The sequence below is a fragment of the Cyprinus carpio genome, chromosome A8 (genome assembly GCF_018340385.1).
Source record: "Cyprinus carpio isolate SPL01 chromosome A8, ASM1834038v1, whole genome shotgun sequence".
In the NCBI taxonomy this organism is placed as follows: Eukaryota; Metazoa; Chordata; class Actinopteri; order Cypriniformes; family Cyprinidae; genus Cyprinus; species Cyprinus carpio.
Window position 1 is genome coordinate 18,589,847 of NC_056579.1, and position 16,922 is coordinate 18,606,768.

The following is a 16,922-nucleotide window of genomic DNA, read 5'->3' on the forward strand; positions in this document are numbered from 1 at the left end:
GAGACTCAAGCAAAAGTTTCCATTCAGTCTTAAGGTAACCTCATTTTTGTCTAGGAGAAATGTTTGAAATGGTATAGAGATCTCTGTTTTATATTATTTTTCTTCCATCTGGTTAGCTTCAATGTCATTTACCTGCACCATTTCAATTAAAGACAATACATGCATTGTCATATTTGAAGTTTTATTTTTTTTTTTTTTTTTTTTTTTTTTTTTTTTTTTTTTATGTAGACAGTGTTTTATTGCACAGTGATTTAACAGAGGAAACCAAATCTTATATTTACATACATACAAAAATGGGCTGAAGCAGAAAAGAAAAAAAAAACTGGGACACTGTTACATTTGTTAAAAAAAAAAAAAAAAGAGGTATTGCTCTTATACTAAACATCTTGCACTTGTAAGTCCTTTTTAGTGTGTTTGGAAAATGTGGTGCATACAATGCTGGACGCTGAAGATAAATTTAAACATTTAAACTAGTAACCCTTGATATTCTGAAATGTTCAATGCTATTTAAATGATAGTTTTAGTATTTACAACATTAGTAAAAGTTTAACGTTTCTCCTAAAATAAAACTGAAGACATCTTAAGACAAAGCTGATATCTCAATGAGACATATAAGAGAATCAGCCCTTAGTATCCTGAGCATACAGTAACCTCTGTCAGAGCCATAGCCTTCAGTGCATCAGTGTGAAGGCACAACTGCACCTCAGACAATATGGGTTCAAATACCAGCTAAAGGTACTTTCTTGCTCCTGTTCAATTCTCACCTGTCCAGTTGTTTCCTGCTTCTACTACTACTGTCCTGACCATTAAAGGTGAAAAACCCCATTGCAATAAAAAAGCAACAGCAGCGCCTCTGAGCAGTAAATAATTTTAAAAATGGAGTCTTGCAAGAGATTACAGCAAGAAAATAAAGAGATCTCCCATATTTCTCACACGTTTCTCTCCTATTGTCATTTTGGATTCCCTTCTTTAAAAAAGTAAAAAATAAAAAAATAAAAAAATGCATTTTTAAATCTAGATTGGAAAATCAGGATAATGATGACCAGCAAATAAAAACTCAGTATTATCTAAAAGCATCATAAATACTGTGACGTTTAATAACAAAGTTCAGTGAAGTTTTGAGTAACACATTGTATAGCCTTCTGTAAAGCTGTAAATAAAATCAAACTGTGCTACCATCTAGTGTCAGAGTGCCAGAAAGCCTCACATTTCCACAGGAAACTTACACATGATCTATTTACTGTAACTCCAACATGTAGTTTCTCCTGTACCCCAATGAGAATATGGGGATCAAATGCCTCTCAGATTTTTGACCTGAGAAAAACTAGTCTCATATGTGCCATGCCTCCTCTTCAGAAAAGAGGGAAAAAATAGCACAAACTGTAATAAAATTGGTCAAGACACCAAAATCTGTAATCAAAAGTCAGAGATCTCAACATGAACTCAAACATTATATTCTCATATCTGAATGAGTAAAAGTGTGGCTCAGCAGTGAGAGGAGGTGACTAAACACACTGATGACTCAGAGGACAGACAGTAATAGTCTGTAACTGTAAAGTATGTCACCACTACTGGAGGCCTGCCTGTTTGTTTACTTTACATTCATGAGCACCGCACGAGGGACACAAAACAGCTGAACCAAGACATATGTACATTTTATACATTAAGTTTCATTCAGGGCAAATATGACGTTCAGCTGAACAATGTTTGTTTTTAAGAGCATTTATGAATATTTCATTTTTAAATATATTAGGCTATATAATATTTACTTTTTGAGAGTGAGATAAAAATTATAATATTAAAAAAAAAAAAAAAAAAAACACACACAAAAAATCCACATATATACCACAACACAACACACACACACACACACACACACTTTCATTCATTTTTTATGGGGACATTAGACATAGACGTAATGATTTTTATACTGTACAAACTGTATTTTCTATCCCCTTCCCTAAACCCACCCCTCACACACGACTTTCAGCATTTTTAGATTTTCAAAAAAACTTTGTATGATTTATACAATTTCTGTATGATTTATAAGCTTGTTTCCTCATGGGGACCAAAACAACGTCCAACGTCTGAACAAGGTCGAAATGTATTACTATCTTTGTGGGTGTTTTGGTCCCCATAATGTAGTAAATCCCAAATACACACACACACACACACACACAAAGTAGAAATTACTTAAAAAAAAAAAAAAAAAAAAAAAAGGGGGAATATTGTAATTGTGAGATTTACAATGAGATGAGATTAATGGAGATTACAGTGAGATTACTGAAAGAGGCTTGACTGCATCATAAGTGTAGGTGTAGGTTATAGTAGATATTAGATACTATGGGGCCGTTGAATGCTAGAATCTGATTGGCTGAAGAACGTTCTGAGGCGTGCAATTATTTTCTGGGAAACGCACGGCGAACGTAGTTCCATATCACTAGGGTGACCATATGCGCCGTTCATACGGGACATGTCCCGGTGTTCTGTCGATTTGTCCTACGCTGTCAGATTTTCGTACCTCCCATTAAAACAGTGGGTAGTACAATTCGACAACGAAAAATGCTGCCGATAAAAATTATGGTTTATTAACATCTACACATACCATAACCCTAAACCTACCCTTACAGTGTAGTGTTGATGAATGTTATATCATAGCTGATAAATGCTATACACAAATCCGCCGCAAACTCTATGGGCGCCGCCATCTTGCCTGCCGCCATTACTGCGTGCCTGCGAGGTGTGACGGTGTGACACTTGCCGGTGTCCTCTAATGACATTTCAATGAAAGCGGATCCTGCTCATTAAAGAAAATGTCTGGTGAAAGGGAAAATTGGGCAGATGATGTCAGGCAGTGGCCAAAACTTACTGATAAAGGTAATTTATTGACAACATAATGTAATAATGTATAAATATGTAATGTATTGTAATTAAGAAGTGTATTAATTGATGACAACAATAAAACCGAACGCTGTCATTACTAGCTGTGTTGTTAATATGTTCACAAGCTTCACAAGTTTCAAATAACTATTAGGCCATCCTTAAAAATATTCTTGTTTGCATAACTGACCGACCTGGTCAATTTAGGACTGACCCAATTAATTATTTTTTTCCCCTTTTTGTCCGACCGACTAACAAATTCAAAAAAATTTAAGACACACAGATTTTTTTTTTACTCTTCAAATTAATACAAATGCAATAAAATGTGAGACACACGCAATTGACGCTTTTCATCACACGCTCTCACACCACACATCCATTTTCTCACGCACAGAAAAATCGCGAAGCAAAGAGGACACGGAGACCGACAATCTCAGCTCTCAGATTCTGTCAATTTTATTATGAAATTCAAACAATGAATACCGTTTTGGTGCTTGTAAACGTGACGCGACAGATCCCTAGCGGCACCTGAACTGATCTTCTCTAGCTAATAGTAAAGAACTCTGTGTAATCCGTATGGTCGTGAACATGGGCAGTCAATGTGCAACAAAGGTTCGTGGATTTCACAAACGGGTTTATACCATGCCTGTAGTTTTGTGCTGTTGTTAAAACACAGCCAACCACACAACACACTCTTCTCGGCATCACTGGACAGCATACGTACTAAAAAAACTAAATAAAAATAACTTTTCGTACAGCTATAATCTGCTACAGCCGCCTATGGGACTAACGCTACTTCTGCTACTTCCTTAGCAGCAAGGCACGCAGTAATGGCGGCGCTGCTGTACTTCCGTGTTTCGCCGGATTTGTCTATAGCCCTTTAAGGGTGATGTTACATGGGAAGGTGGGTGTGGTCGGTGTGCACCTGTGTGCAGGATTGCATGAGTGTAAGCTAGAGAGAGAAGGAAAATAAACGAGGAACACGTTCGGTTAAATCCAGTCTGCATTGTGTCAGTTATTGACAAATCTACATGGTGTCAGAAGAGGTCGAACATGGCACAAGGTCTCCGCCGTATTGATCCGCTCATCTTCGACGAGCACATTGCTGACAACTGGAGCAAATTCGAAAAAGAATGGCGCATATATTGCAATGCTGGTCTATCAGACAAATCGGAAAAGGTGCAGGCGTACACTCTGCTGAATTTAGCGGGCCCCGACGCGGTGGAGAAATCCGAGGCTTTCACGTTTGCAGAGGGAGAGGACAGAGAAGATCCCGAAGTATTACTGAAAAAGTTTGCAGAACTCTGCTTGCCTACAAAGAACATTATAATGGACAGACACGTCTTCAACACGACTAATCAAAAACCTGGTAAGTCCATTCAGTCGTATGTTTCCACTTTAAAGTTACTCGCAAAAAAATGCGACTTCAGAACTTTAAATGACGAGCTAATCCGTGACCGCATAGTTTGCGGGATTGAAAGTGACGGCGTGCGGAAACAACTGCTCCGCGAAAAAAACCTTACGTTGGACTCTGCAGTTAATATATGCCTGTTATATGAGCAATCTGAAAAGAGCACAAAAGAACTGAAACACGAGACTGAAGTATGTGCAATACAAGAGCGCTGCATCAATTGCAACAGATATCACGTCCCTGATAAACTCAAGTGCTCTGCTTTCAATAAACAGTGCAACAACTGTGGAAAATGGAACCATTTTGCAAAATGCTGTAGATCAACTCCATCATACAAAACGGCGCCACAGTCACAAACTCGGGACTACCATCCCAGACGAACTACTGCACAATTCAGAAACTATAAACCTAATCGGGTGAATGAATTAGGCACGAATCTGGATGCCCCTGAGGACACCTTCTATTGTGAGACAGTGGATGATGTTTCGCAGAAAGGTGAAATATTCACAACAGTGCAACTGACACACGGGCTCGGCCAATTGAAACTGAAGGTGGACACAGGTGCCAAGTGCAACGTTATATCCGCCCACCAGTTACACCTCATCGCACCCTCAGCTCACATAAACACTACTGAAAAAGTCAATCTCATTGCTTATGGTGGGCAAACCATCAATACTGAGGGCACAACGATACTGGATTGTGAACAAGGCCAACTAAAATTCCATGTGGTAAATCGCAATGTCAGACCACTACTAGGATTGCAAGACAGTATAGCCATGGGTCTGATACAGTTAGGACCACATGTGCATGCTGTACAAAACCAAGAACCAGAGGTACAAGAGTTCAGTGATCTGTTTGACACCACAGTGCTTGGCAAACTAAAGCCCTGCATTTCAGCCCGAGCCCGACGGGCCCCGACTTATTTACGCACCTAGGGCCGGGCTTCGGGCCAATTTTCACGTCATAGTTCACATGCGTGCCGGGCCTCGGGCCTTTTTTGGTTTATCCTTCATTTTATATTCTTAGACTTTAATAAAAAAAAAAAAAAAAAAAAAAAAGAGAGAGAAGCTGACATCGACGATAGAAAAACAAACATAGACATTTCATAACCTCATAACTTTCATAATCGGATAATTACATTGACATATGACTGACATGACAGTCTCACGCACGCACGCACACAGAAGGTTTTCCGTCAGCGCGACCCACGATTCACCTCATGTGCAAATAATGGAGAATATTAAGAGAAAAATCGCAGATGGCCAACTTAAAACGGTAAAAAACACCAGAGGAAAGGCAAACTTCTGGGCAGTTTTTCAAATCGTGACAACCTTAAATGATGAGCCAACTGGTTATGCACAATGTACAATTTGCAAGGCTGTGCTAAGCTACGATAGTAAGAAGACGGGATCATCTCATTTACAAAGACATTTTGAGCGTGGTGGATGTATTGGTGGCGGACCAACCAGCAGCAAACAAATGAGTGTGAGTGATTTCCTTGCCAAACCAACTCCTTCTAGGGTGAAATCACTGATCACAGATAAATGCGTGAATTTCTGTTGTATGGACATTCGGTCATTTGAAAACGGTAGCAGGGAACGGTTTCATCCAGTTAGCGCAAGAGCTAATAAAAGTAGGCGCAGCCCATGGACGTCTGTCAGCAACAAGTTTACTCCCTGACTCCACCACAATCTCTCGAAAGTGCAAAGAACTGGCGACTGCTAAGAGAGGGGACATGGTTGAAGAAATCAAGGGGGTCATGTCGTTGATAAATGTGGGCATGACAACTGACATGTGGACGGATGATCACCGTAAAATAAGCTACATGTCAATCACATGTCACTATGTCACACCACAGTATGACATGAAGAGCAGGGTACTCACCACAACAAGCTTCCCAAACGAGGCCAAAACAGCAGACAATATTCGAAAAGAGTTGCAGCAACAATTAGTCTCAGTCCTTGGATTTGATGCCTCGGTGATGAATTGTGTTGTCTGGGTAACCGATCAGGGCGCTAATTATGTTGCAGCTCTTCGCCCCATACCGGCGCCTGGACTGTCAAGACCACCTGTACAACACTTTCCTCCGGCATGCCTTGAACCCAGATGAGCTTTCAGAAGCAGTCCCAGAAGTAGCAGAGACCCTGCCAAGGCTTTAGTCCGATATTTAAAGCAGTCAGGTCTGACAAGCCGGTTGTCAAAAACTGTCAAACAGATGGCAGAAACCAGATTTAGCACCGTATTTCTCACCCTGGAGTCAATTGAGTCAGTCTACGCAGAGTTACAGGAGATACTTCAGAGCCGTGGTGAGAGCCAGCGACTACACGATGTGTCCCCTGATGTGCTGGCTTTCCTGGTGCAATTTCTGTGCCCGTTCTACGACGCACAAAGGGAGTTGGAGGGGGATAAATACCCAACACTGAACCTCGTCGTGCCCTGGCTTCACAAACTGAAACTCCATTGCCAGCCAGATGTGTCGGACACTCCTTCCCAAGCAATTATCCGCCAACGACACCTTGAGTGGATAATAAAGAAAGTCCACATCCAGCCACTTCACAAACTGGCCATATTCTTATGGCCAAAGTTCAGTCAGTTAAGGATGTTTACCAACGCCGAGAGGGATGACATCTTTCAGCTGGCCAAACGTCAGATAGCCCGCTTCAGAGAGGAGGGGACGGCAGTCCAAGGAGCGGATCAAGCAGCCGGTGAGATTTTCTTTTAAGTGTGTGTATTATTATTATTATTATTATTATTATCAGGCCTATTATTATTATTATTATTATTTCACTTTTTTTGCACCTGCAACCATACCAAGTCACTTATTATAGTAGTAGCTATTATAGGCCTCTAAATTAATGTATTAATCATAGCCTACTTGGCCAACTAATAATTATAAAAAAATCACTATCTGAGTTTGAGGAAGAGTGGGAAAATATTGTGGAGCAGGACGAGGATGACGATGAAGCAAAGAAGAGAGCGCTGGCCGAGTTTGAGGAAGAGTGGGAAAACATTGTGGAGCAGGACGAGGATGACGACGAAGTACAGCAATACATGCGCCTCAATCACAACATGGAAGGTGATGGACGAGATGTGCTGCTCTGGTGGAAACAGCACGAGACCCTGCTACCGCAACTGTCAAGACTGGCTCGCTCTGTGTTTAGTGTCCCCGCCAGCAGCAGCAGCAGCGAACGTGTCTTCAGCGCAGCGGGAAGAGTGATAGAAGAGAGGAGGACTGGGTTAAAACCTTCCACTGTGGATGCTATTCTTTTTCTCCACGATGCTCTGTAAGAGACTGTTCTAACTTTTCGTTTGATTTGACTTTATTTTTGTTTAACTGTTGGAAAATACTGATGTTTTTAGTTTGATTGGGCTTTATTTTCGTTTAACTGTTGGAAACTAATGGAAAAAAACAATGGCCATGTTCTGTGGTGCATTTTTGAGGTAAGATAACCTGCAAGTTTGTTTTTAATTTATTTAATTTAATTTGTTTAGATTGTAGGCTATTGCTCATTTCGTTTGCGAGCGCTGTTGCGAGCAGCCTGAGGCCCTGAGCCTGCCTCAGTATTTCAAAAAATGTTGTTTTACTCACTGTGGTTCAATAAATAAACGTTTATTAAACTAACTTTCTGTGTGATATGCTTGAAGTGTTTTATATCTATGGATTTTATTGTAGCCAAGTAAAGTATTAGCGTTGATTTGAGAGGCTAAATTGATCAAACATGGTTTACTCGCTGTCGACTCGGCTGCTTAATCGTCATTTTTAAAAAAAATGCTCCAAACATTTGTCTAAATTAACTTAATAAAGAAATGAAAAGAAACATAACTAACAAAACTGACCTATTGTAATGGCTGCAAATAGGGCAGGCTGCCGCTGTGAGGCAGGCAGTAGTTCTCACATGTGTCCTCATTCATGTGCAAGGCCAGCCTCTACGCTCGTCGTGGTGCACCTGACGGAAGTACATCCCAGTTGACCATGTCTAACCAAAATGCACCGGCTGTTCCAGGAGCAGACCCACATGTACTCCTTGTGTTACAATGTTTTCTGCCACGCAATCAAATTGTGGATTTGGGCATCCAGCAAAGGACTGCTGTGCACCTGTATGAGCTCGACTCCGTATGAAAGATCCTCACCTTACTGAGGAAGAGAGAGGAAGGCAGAGATCGTGTCTGTCATGCTCCACCGACGCAGAACCCGGGTGTTCTGCACATTGCTAAATGCAGTGGAGGACACAGTTACTGTCTGCTTTACTGATGCAGAACCTCTCTCTGCCCAAGTCTCCCCCTTGGCCAGACCTACTACTCTAGGCAGCTTTACATGTATGTTTTGGTGTTGTGGTCCACCATGGGAGAGAGAGTCCGCAGGCACTGAGTGACTGTCACTCTACGCGGTGGCTTGAAAATCAAAATAGAAAAAGACAGCAACATGACCGCCTCTGCCCTGGGACCACTACCTGAGAACCAGTTCAGGCGAAGATGGTCCAACAGGCTGGCCATTTGAGCTCTTCAGTGATTCCTGTTATGGAAAGAACAAGAACAGTACATCGGTGGGAATGCTGTCCAGCCTACGAGCACTATCTTTAAAGATGTGAAAATGGAGTGCTTCTTCCCTATCCGTGGCCATAGTTTCTCTCCCCTGTTGACAGAGTTTTTGGAAGAATTGAGGAGGATATTCGTAAGCAGGACACCATACCTCCTGCCAGACAACATACACCAACATCCTGAAGAAGCATGGCTCTGTGTATGTGTACTCTGGAAGGGACTGGGAGAGCTTTGAACCACAAAGCTGCAGCCAAGGACTCTCATACAGTCCAGGCGGTCTTACAAGATCAGCGAAGCCCGAGTGCTGGAGATCGATGGCAAAGGGTTTGGGGGTGAGAACCACCTTCAGCGGTCACACCTACCAGGCCCCACTTCCTGAAGAGAGCCCGGCAACAACTGGGGCAGTATAAGCAGATCCCATGCCCATGATGACCACAGTGAAGGCTGTGAAGAGAAGGGACATAATCAGCCCTGCTTAAAAGCCATTGGTGCCCCCAGCCAAACGGCGATGCCTTCTACAATCACGCTTTGGCCTGTGACCAGTGATGTCCACAGGGGGGAAGAGTAAACTCTAAAAGGCACAAAGACTGGCATCTGAAGCCCATTTGTGACACTCAAGAAAAACACACACACAAACAAAACAAAAACCTTGAATCACCTAGCTTTTCTTAATGTATTACAGTAGTTAGAATATAGGCCCAAGGTGGATTATAGCGTTGTGCAAAAAAAAAAAAAAAATGTTATGTTGTGGTATGTTCTGGCCAAAACCACTCAGAATCTATTAGTTATTAATCAATCTTTGTATATACTATTCCATATATTTATGATGTATTGTTTTTTTTAACCAATTTAAGATGTTTACAATGTTAAGATAAATATGTTTGCATTTTGGCAATGGTTTTTGACTTATCATCTAATGGTGGCGCGCGCAGCGGCTTCTCGAGCTCCCGGTTTAACTAGTATACCGGCGAACTAGTATTCCGCCGGCTTTAGTAAGGAATATTGAGTGTATGTGTGCAAAGAGGTTTATGAGGTACAACCCACTTGAACTCTGCAAAGATTAACAAGCAAGTATGGAGCAAAACTATCACAGAATCTTAAGTCAGAGCTGGGGTAGAATGGGATCTTCTGAGACAAACGGCATGGCAGTTGCAACATACGCCTGCTCAGAGCAAAAGAAGCGGTGTGCTCGGAAGCAGAAGAGAGGCAAGCGAGCCGCCTGCTGGCTAAGCTTAAGGCTAACAACAACAGATTGGTGATTCCGTCTCTTTTTTTTAGCCAATGTTCAGGCGTGGACAACAAAATGGATTTAATAAGGGTTGCGAATTAAGATGTACATAGGAGGATGAGTAACTGCTGTGTGCTTTTATTGACGGAAAACATGGCTTAATGACGAACGTACCAGATTCAGTACTCCAGATCAGTAGCATGCTACTCCACCGGGCCGGACGGAGTCAGTTGTCGGGGAAAGACTCGAGGAGGTGGACTTTGCGTGTATATCACGGAGTGTTGGTGCAGCTAACTGCTCTGGAAATGTTGAATAATGACCATCAAAAATGCCAGCCGTATTATTCTACTGCGAGGTGCTCCACAGCGTTTTTCATTGTTGTTGTTTATATCCCCCTGAGCCCAAAAGCTAATGAGGCGACTAGCAGAACTACATGAAAACATAGTCCTCTCTCCAAAACAAGGTACCCTGACGCATCTTATGTGATTGCTGGAGATTTTAACCATGTAAATTGGACGGACATATAACCAAGGTTTTTTATCAACATGTTACTAGTCGCGACCCGGGGGAAAACAACCTCGATCGTGTGTACACAAACAGACGCGGAGCCTATAGAAGCATTCCCTCTTCCTAACCTTGGACTGTCCTGATCATATCTCTGTTATGCTTGCTCCCTCCTAACAGCCCTGTTGTGAAGACAATGAAACCAATACAAAAGGTCAATTAGACAGTGTGGCCAAGTAATGCTTGCCTCTGTGTTGACAACACTGCGATTGAAAGTACTGGCTGGCAGGTTTTCAGGGAGGCAGCAACAGATGCTGGAGAGGTGGATCTGGAGGAGTATGCATTCCTCTGTCATTCCTGTTACATAAGTAGTGTGTGGATGATGTTACCACCACTCGGACAATAAACTATCCACCCTAACCAGAAGCCCTCGGCTAACTGCCTGAAGGTCAGATCACTTCTGAGAGCACGAGATTCAGCATTGAGGGAAGGGCGACACGGAGGTGCTTCAAGTGGCAAGGAGGAATTTGAGTACCGGCATATAAAAAGAGCTAAGGCTGATTATGCTCTCAGATACAGGGTCATTTTTCTACCAACGACCCCAGAGAATTGTGGGCCGGCATCAAGAGCATCACATGATCATAAAAGAGGATGATACTGAATGCTCCAGAGATCCATCTCTTCCTGATGCTCTCAACACTTTCTATGCTCGTTTTGAGGCTCTAATTCCACTCCTAGTAATAGTACTCACTGTACCACCTGGTGAGCAGCCACCCAGTGTAACCACAGAAGATGTCAGGATGGGTCCTTCAGAGAGTCAAACCACGGGAAAGTGCAGGCCCAGATAACATCCCAGGCAGGGTTCTGAAAGACTGTGCATCTCAGCTCTCAGAGGTACTGACTGACATTTTTAATATCTCACTGTCAAAAAGCAGTTGTACCATCATGCTTTAGATCTGCTACTATTACTCCTGTGCCTAAGACTAATATTTGTGTCATGTTGTTGAATGACTATCGCCCGGTAGCACTCACCCCAATAGTGATGAAAGTGCTTTGAGCGGCTGGTCATGATTCAAATCAGTGAGAAAATTGATGCCAGCACTGACATCAGAATCAGTACGCTATAGAAAGAACAGGTCCACTGCAGATGCCGTCTCATCAGTTTTTACATGTGGCTCTTACCCACCTGGACAGCAACAGACACCTATGTGAGATTTGCTTTTTAATGGATTTTCGTTCGGTTTTACTAATACAATCATCTCCACAGACATTGATACACAAACGGAAAATTCTAGGACTAAGTCACTCATTGTGCAACTGGGTACTGGACTTTCTAACAAACAGAAAACAGTCTGTAAAAATCCATAATACCATTTTTCTTCCACTATTGTTCTCAACACCGGCTCACCCGCAGGGCTGTGTCCCCCTGAGCCCAATGTTGTACACACTGCTGACATATGATTGTTCAGCCAGACCAACCGAGTAATCATGTTGTCAAGTTTGCAGACGATACTGTTGTGATGGGACTCATTTCTCAGAAATGACGAGTCAGCATATAGATCAGAGGTGGAACAAATGGTGGCCTGGTGCAAGGATAACAACCTTTGCATTAACGTGGAAAAGACTAAGGAAATTATTGTGTTAACGGACCTCAGTACCTAATTTCGTTCCAGATCATGTACCATGCTTTGGAATGACAATAAAAATCCTTTACCTTTACCTTAATAATGTCAAATAACCAACATTTCGCAAAAGGATATATCTCGTTTTGCAACAAAACTCTTTTATATCTATCAAAGTGGTGGTGGACCGCCTGGACCAGAAAATGCCAGGGCCGATTTTTTGTCCCAGTCCAGCCCTGGTCATAGTGGAATCATCCAATAAGCATAGCAATAAGATTGCGTGTGTTTGAATCGAGATCGAGATCTTTTAATGATTAATCCATATGAGCCTATAGCCTTTTTTTTTTTGTATGTCATAATTTGTACCAGACCTCAAAAGTTCCCCGGGACTGGTATTCAGCATAATGGAAAGATTTTTTCTGTCTCTTTAAAAACCAATACATGGGTGAATGCAGCTCAATGTAGCATTTTGAGCTTCATAAGAGAGAAGTAAAGTGTTTCTTTAGTGTTTTCTTGGTAGTTAAGAACCCAGAGAATTAATATAACTGCATCAGAGTATTTTCATGTGGTTCTATGCCAAAAAATCAGGACAGTTTCTTCAGTTAAAGAAGAGGAAGCTCCAGCCTTCATGGTACGGATATGCAAACACTTCATCAGCCAACTTTAGGTGTGACACATCACTTATTGTATCTCTGAACTGTTTTCCCATTCCTACTGAGGGTTAAGTTTCACAGAGTGGATTCCAAGTGAGTAACGAGTTTCCATCCAACAGTGGATTCTAAGTGAGTAAAGAGTTTGATTGGGTACTGTAAAAAAGCAGATTTCCTTCATTCCTGACTGACTAATCCATGCAACCACTGAATTTGGACCCAAACTTGAATTCAAGTGGCTGGAGTATGAACAATTATGCCATTCATTGGGTAAAAGTTGTTATTTGCTGTACAACTTTGCATTTATTGAGGTTTTAAGAAAAGATAACTAAGAAGTGGAATTGCCTTGTTGCGTGGGGTCTTGTGTCACTTGTGTGTTTTCCTGTCTGGTTTATTTTGTACATTTACTTTGGGGGCAACTAAATTACATAATATAATATAGTTTCTGAAAGCAAAACACAAATAACATTCTAGAGATAATCCAGCAACCTCACTATTAATCACTGAAGCCCAAGTCTTGCTGATCAAGTGCCCTTATAATTCACCATTGTGTTACATTTATATAGAACTTTATACAATACAGATTGCATCAAAGTGTTTAAAACAGGAAAAACGTGTATCATTAATGCAAGCAGACAAACAATAAACTGTAAATTATTTATTTATTTTTAAGTCAGTTCATCATTGATTCAGTGATGTCATGGTCCAGGTCAGTTTAGTGTGTTATTATCTATACACTAGTTTATAATGTGCTTATTTATGTTAAAATGTATATTCAATTATTTGTACAAATATAAACAAATACAATTCAAAGGAATCATAATATACTTATGTAAATAATATAAATATTTAACATATTTTTAAAGATTTTTATATTCCTAAAGGTATGCATATATATATATATATATATATATTATATATATATATATATTTTAAGTGTCAAAATATCTTTATGTCACACATTGTTTCAGTGTTCATCCAAACATACAAAAAGGCAGGTTAAATTTTTGCAGTAGTACCCAGATAATATAATTTAAATCATTTTAGTTTCAGACCTTGCAGCTCCCTAAAAGTCCTCCCTCAGCTCTCTCCATAAAAGTGGTAAAACAAAGGATTGTCAGCGTTTTCAATACAGGGAAATTTGCGTTCAGTTACATAACATTATTGCAAAAAAGTTTGATAACTATTTGTATATATTATAGAAGTTATGTAAGATACCGTTGTTTCTATAAGGAAGGAAGTATCAAGTGCTAAGTTGTTTCTCTATCGAGGTGATTCAAAACGAATGACAAGAAGGGTGAGCCTTCTTATTATATTGTATCAGTGAGGGTGCTGCTTGTGACACAATCATCGCTGTACAATTCGAGAGCTTGACCTACTTTAGCAAAATCACGATTTTAAGTATTGAAAAAATTATTTTACAAAATAGTACTTCTAAAGGGTTAATATCACTGTAGGGTCCTTTTTGGTTTCCTGTTCATGAATAACTAATTTGCCATGATAACATAAAAATTACTATGAAAGGGTGTGTTATATCAGGCTAAGTTTTTTATATTCATAACAACACCATAACTTGCCACTTTAGATACATTTTCTATATTTTTTTTTTTTTTTTAAGTTTTGTGCGAGAGGATGCATGTTATTTTGCTATTTCCCATCCTATTAATATTTGGTAAATAAGAGATTACTCAGTTTGAGTGTTATGATCATTTTTGGTAATAAAGCTTTTTTTTTTTTTTGTATTTAATAAAATGAAGAGTTTGTCCATATCCCTTGAATGGTTGTCCACCCTGTCGTATTAGGGAATCCGCCCCTTTAAGAAAAGGCGATCCCTTTAGTGACATCAGGACAAATATTTTTGTCTCTTCAGTGTGGGAATTTCAATGGCTGAGGTGAGCAAGTTGGTGACTTTTTCAATTGACAAATTTTATCTTCGTATGAGTTTAGTTGCTTTGCCAAAGCTTAACATGTCCACCACCCTGTCGGTATAAAAACTATGTCAGAAGTGATTAGAATATAGTATTTTCAAAATATGTTAGTTTAAATATACCAAATTCTCTTCAACAACCAGACTAAATATTTAGCTAGTCACAGTTTGTCGTAAGATAATATGCTAACTGAAGCTCAAAATGTCCACGCTGTCAGCCACTTAGACTCGATAGAGTGGACATAGAATTCATTTGTAGTTAATACTGCTAAAAACTAAAATGATTGGGGGGGGGGGTCATGTCAATGGTGGATTGAGGATGCAATTATATTATTTTTTATTATTATATTAGTTTTTATAACCCTATTTAGGAAAGGGACAACGTACCTTTTAGAAAATATAATTTGTATCTTAATTTTGCAATGAAAACATATAAACAGTAATTTATATGTCCATGACAGGGTGGACATATCTTATGGTTGACGCTTCTAATAATGGCCCATAATTATCTAAAAAAAAGAAAGAAAAGAGAAAATGTGTGGAGCTCAGCTAATATGCTTCTAGTACTTGAGTGTCTACTGTTTATGATATGACATAAAAGCGAATGGGAAATTAAAGCAAAAGTTTTTGAGTATTGTGAGGGTTTTAAAAGGCACTGTTTGGAGATATTGACCCCTAAAAAATACTTCTATCTGTCTTTTGTCCGGAAAAAAAGCTCTTTTCTGATTTTTAGCATTATGTTTGTATAAGATATTGTGAGTGTTCATTCAAAAGATTTTGTCAGCTATTGTTTCTAATGCCACATTGTGGCCATAAACATCTGTACATTTCTGTGATTATTCATTTCTTGGTGGCAGATGTCGTCTTCCCTGTTGCAAGTATTACTTGTTAACAGACTCACATTGTCTTACTGGAGGGCTGTGAGAAAACACACCATGTAAGTGTAGCTGAATACTGGCAACAGTTGCTACGGGTTTGGACGAACTTCAGCATAGTTTTTAGGTACATTAGTGAAGCGAACTATTTTATTTGGGCTGCTTTTTTATTGACGTCCCGCCACATATATTCAGGAGAGAGCAGTTTTACTAGGTTTGTTCAAAAGAAAATACTTGTTCAAGTGAGACTCCTCTTGCCATACCGCCTCAATGGAGTTTGCAGCATCAATTTTCAGCTGTTCCCTGCAGGTTTTGGTAAGATGATGTACATCCTCCAATGAGCCACCAAATGCAGCACCAGCATAATAATAATCACCTTCCTCCGCGGGAATGTATGCTTTAGATTCTGGTCTGCGCTCATATGTGAATTGATTCCTTGGAACATTAAAGAGCCAAGGATGTATCACACCTACCAGACGACCCAAAGTCTCCGCACCCCACCGGCCATAGAACTTAGTATCTATGTCAAGGCAGAAAATATAGTCTGCCTCACTGACTAGTTCAATTCTCTATTAGGTTTTCCAGTTTTTCCATTCTGCTCATACTGATGTCCTGCCATCGGTTCAGACTCGGAACCTTTTGAACTGTCAAACTACGGTTTTCACCCATCTTCACTTCAGGAACTGATCTGGTTGATCTGTAAACAAGTAGTAATGCACTCGAAATCCAACAAAATAATGTTGCTCTGCTGACTCCAGAAAATCTTTGACAAAACGTGTGTATCTAACAAACAGAGAAAACAAATACAGGGAGATAAATTATAGTTAATTTATCTTTTAATGATTACTATTTCCAGAAACAAAGAAAAAAAAAGAGGAGGCGAAACAAATGATAATTATTAATACAAGTATGAAAGGTATCATGAAGGGACTCACTTTCCCAAAGCGAAGACAGTAGTTGCTATGGTGAGATTGTGTTGTTTGTAGATAGAGGTCGATCAGTGTAGAGTCAAAGTTTTCCCTCCCAAATGATTGGAAGCTGACCATGTTGACACAGAAGCAACATCTGTCCGACTTCATTAAAAACACACACATGCAGCACTGTAATCATTCCATCCATTCCATTTAGAATCAATAGGTTGGTACTAAAAACATAATACTCACCCTACCAGCACACTCGGCTGGTTGTATAACAACCTGTAATGAAAATGAAATAAGCAGAAAGAACAACAGACATTTTTGGTTCATGAAACTGATACACAGAAAAAAACATGGGTTTACAAGGTT

At 40.1% G+C, this 16,922-nt stretch overlaps 1 pseudogene; it reads right to left on the reverse strand.

Moving 5' to 3' along the window:
* Nucleotides 1–15,694: 15,694 nt before the first annotated feature.
* LOC122146003 lies at nucleotides 15,695–16,701 on the reverse strand (annotated as a pseudogene).
* Nucleotides 16,702–16,922: the final 221 nt, after the last annotated feature.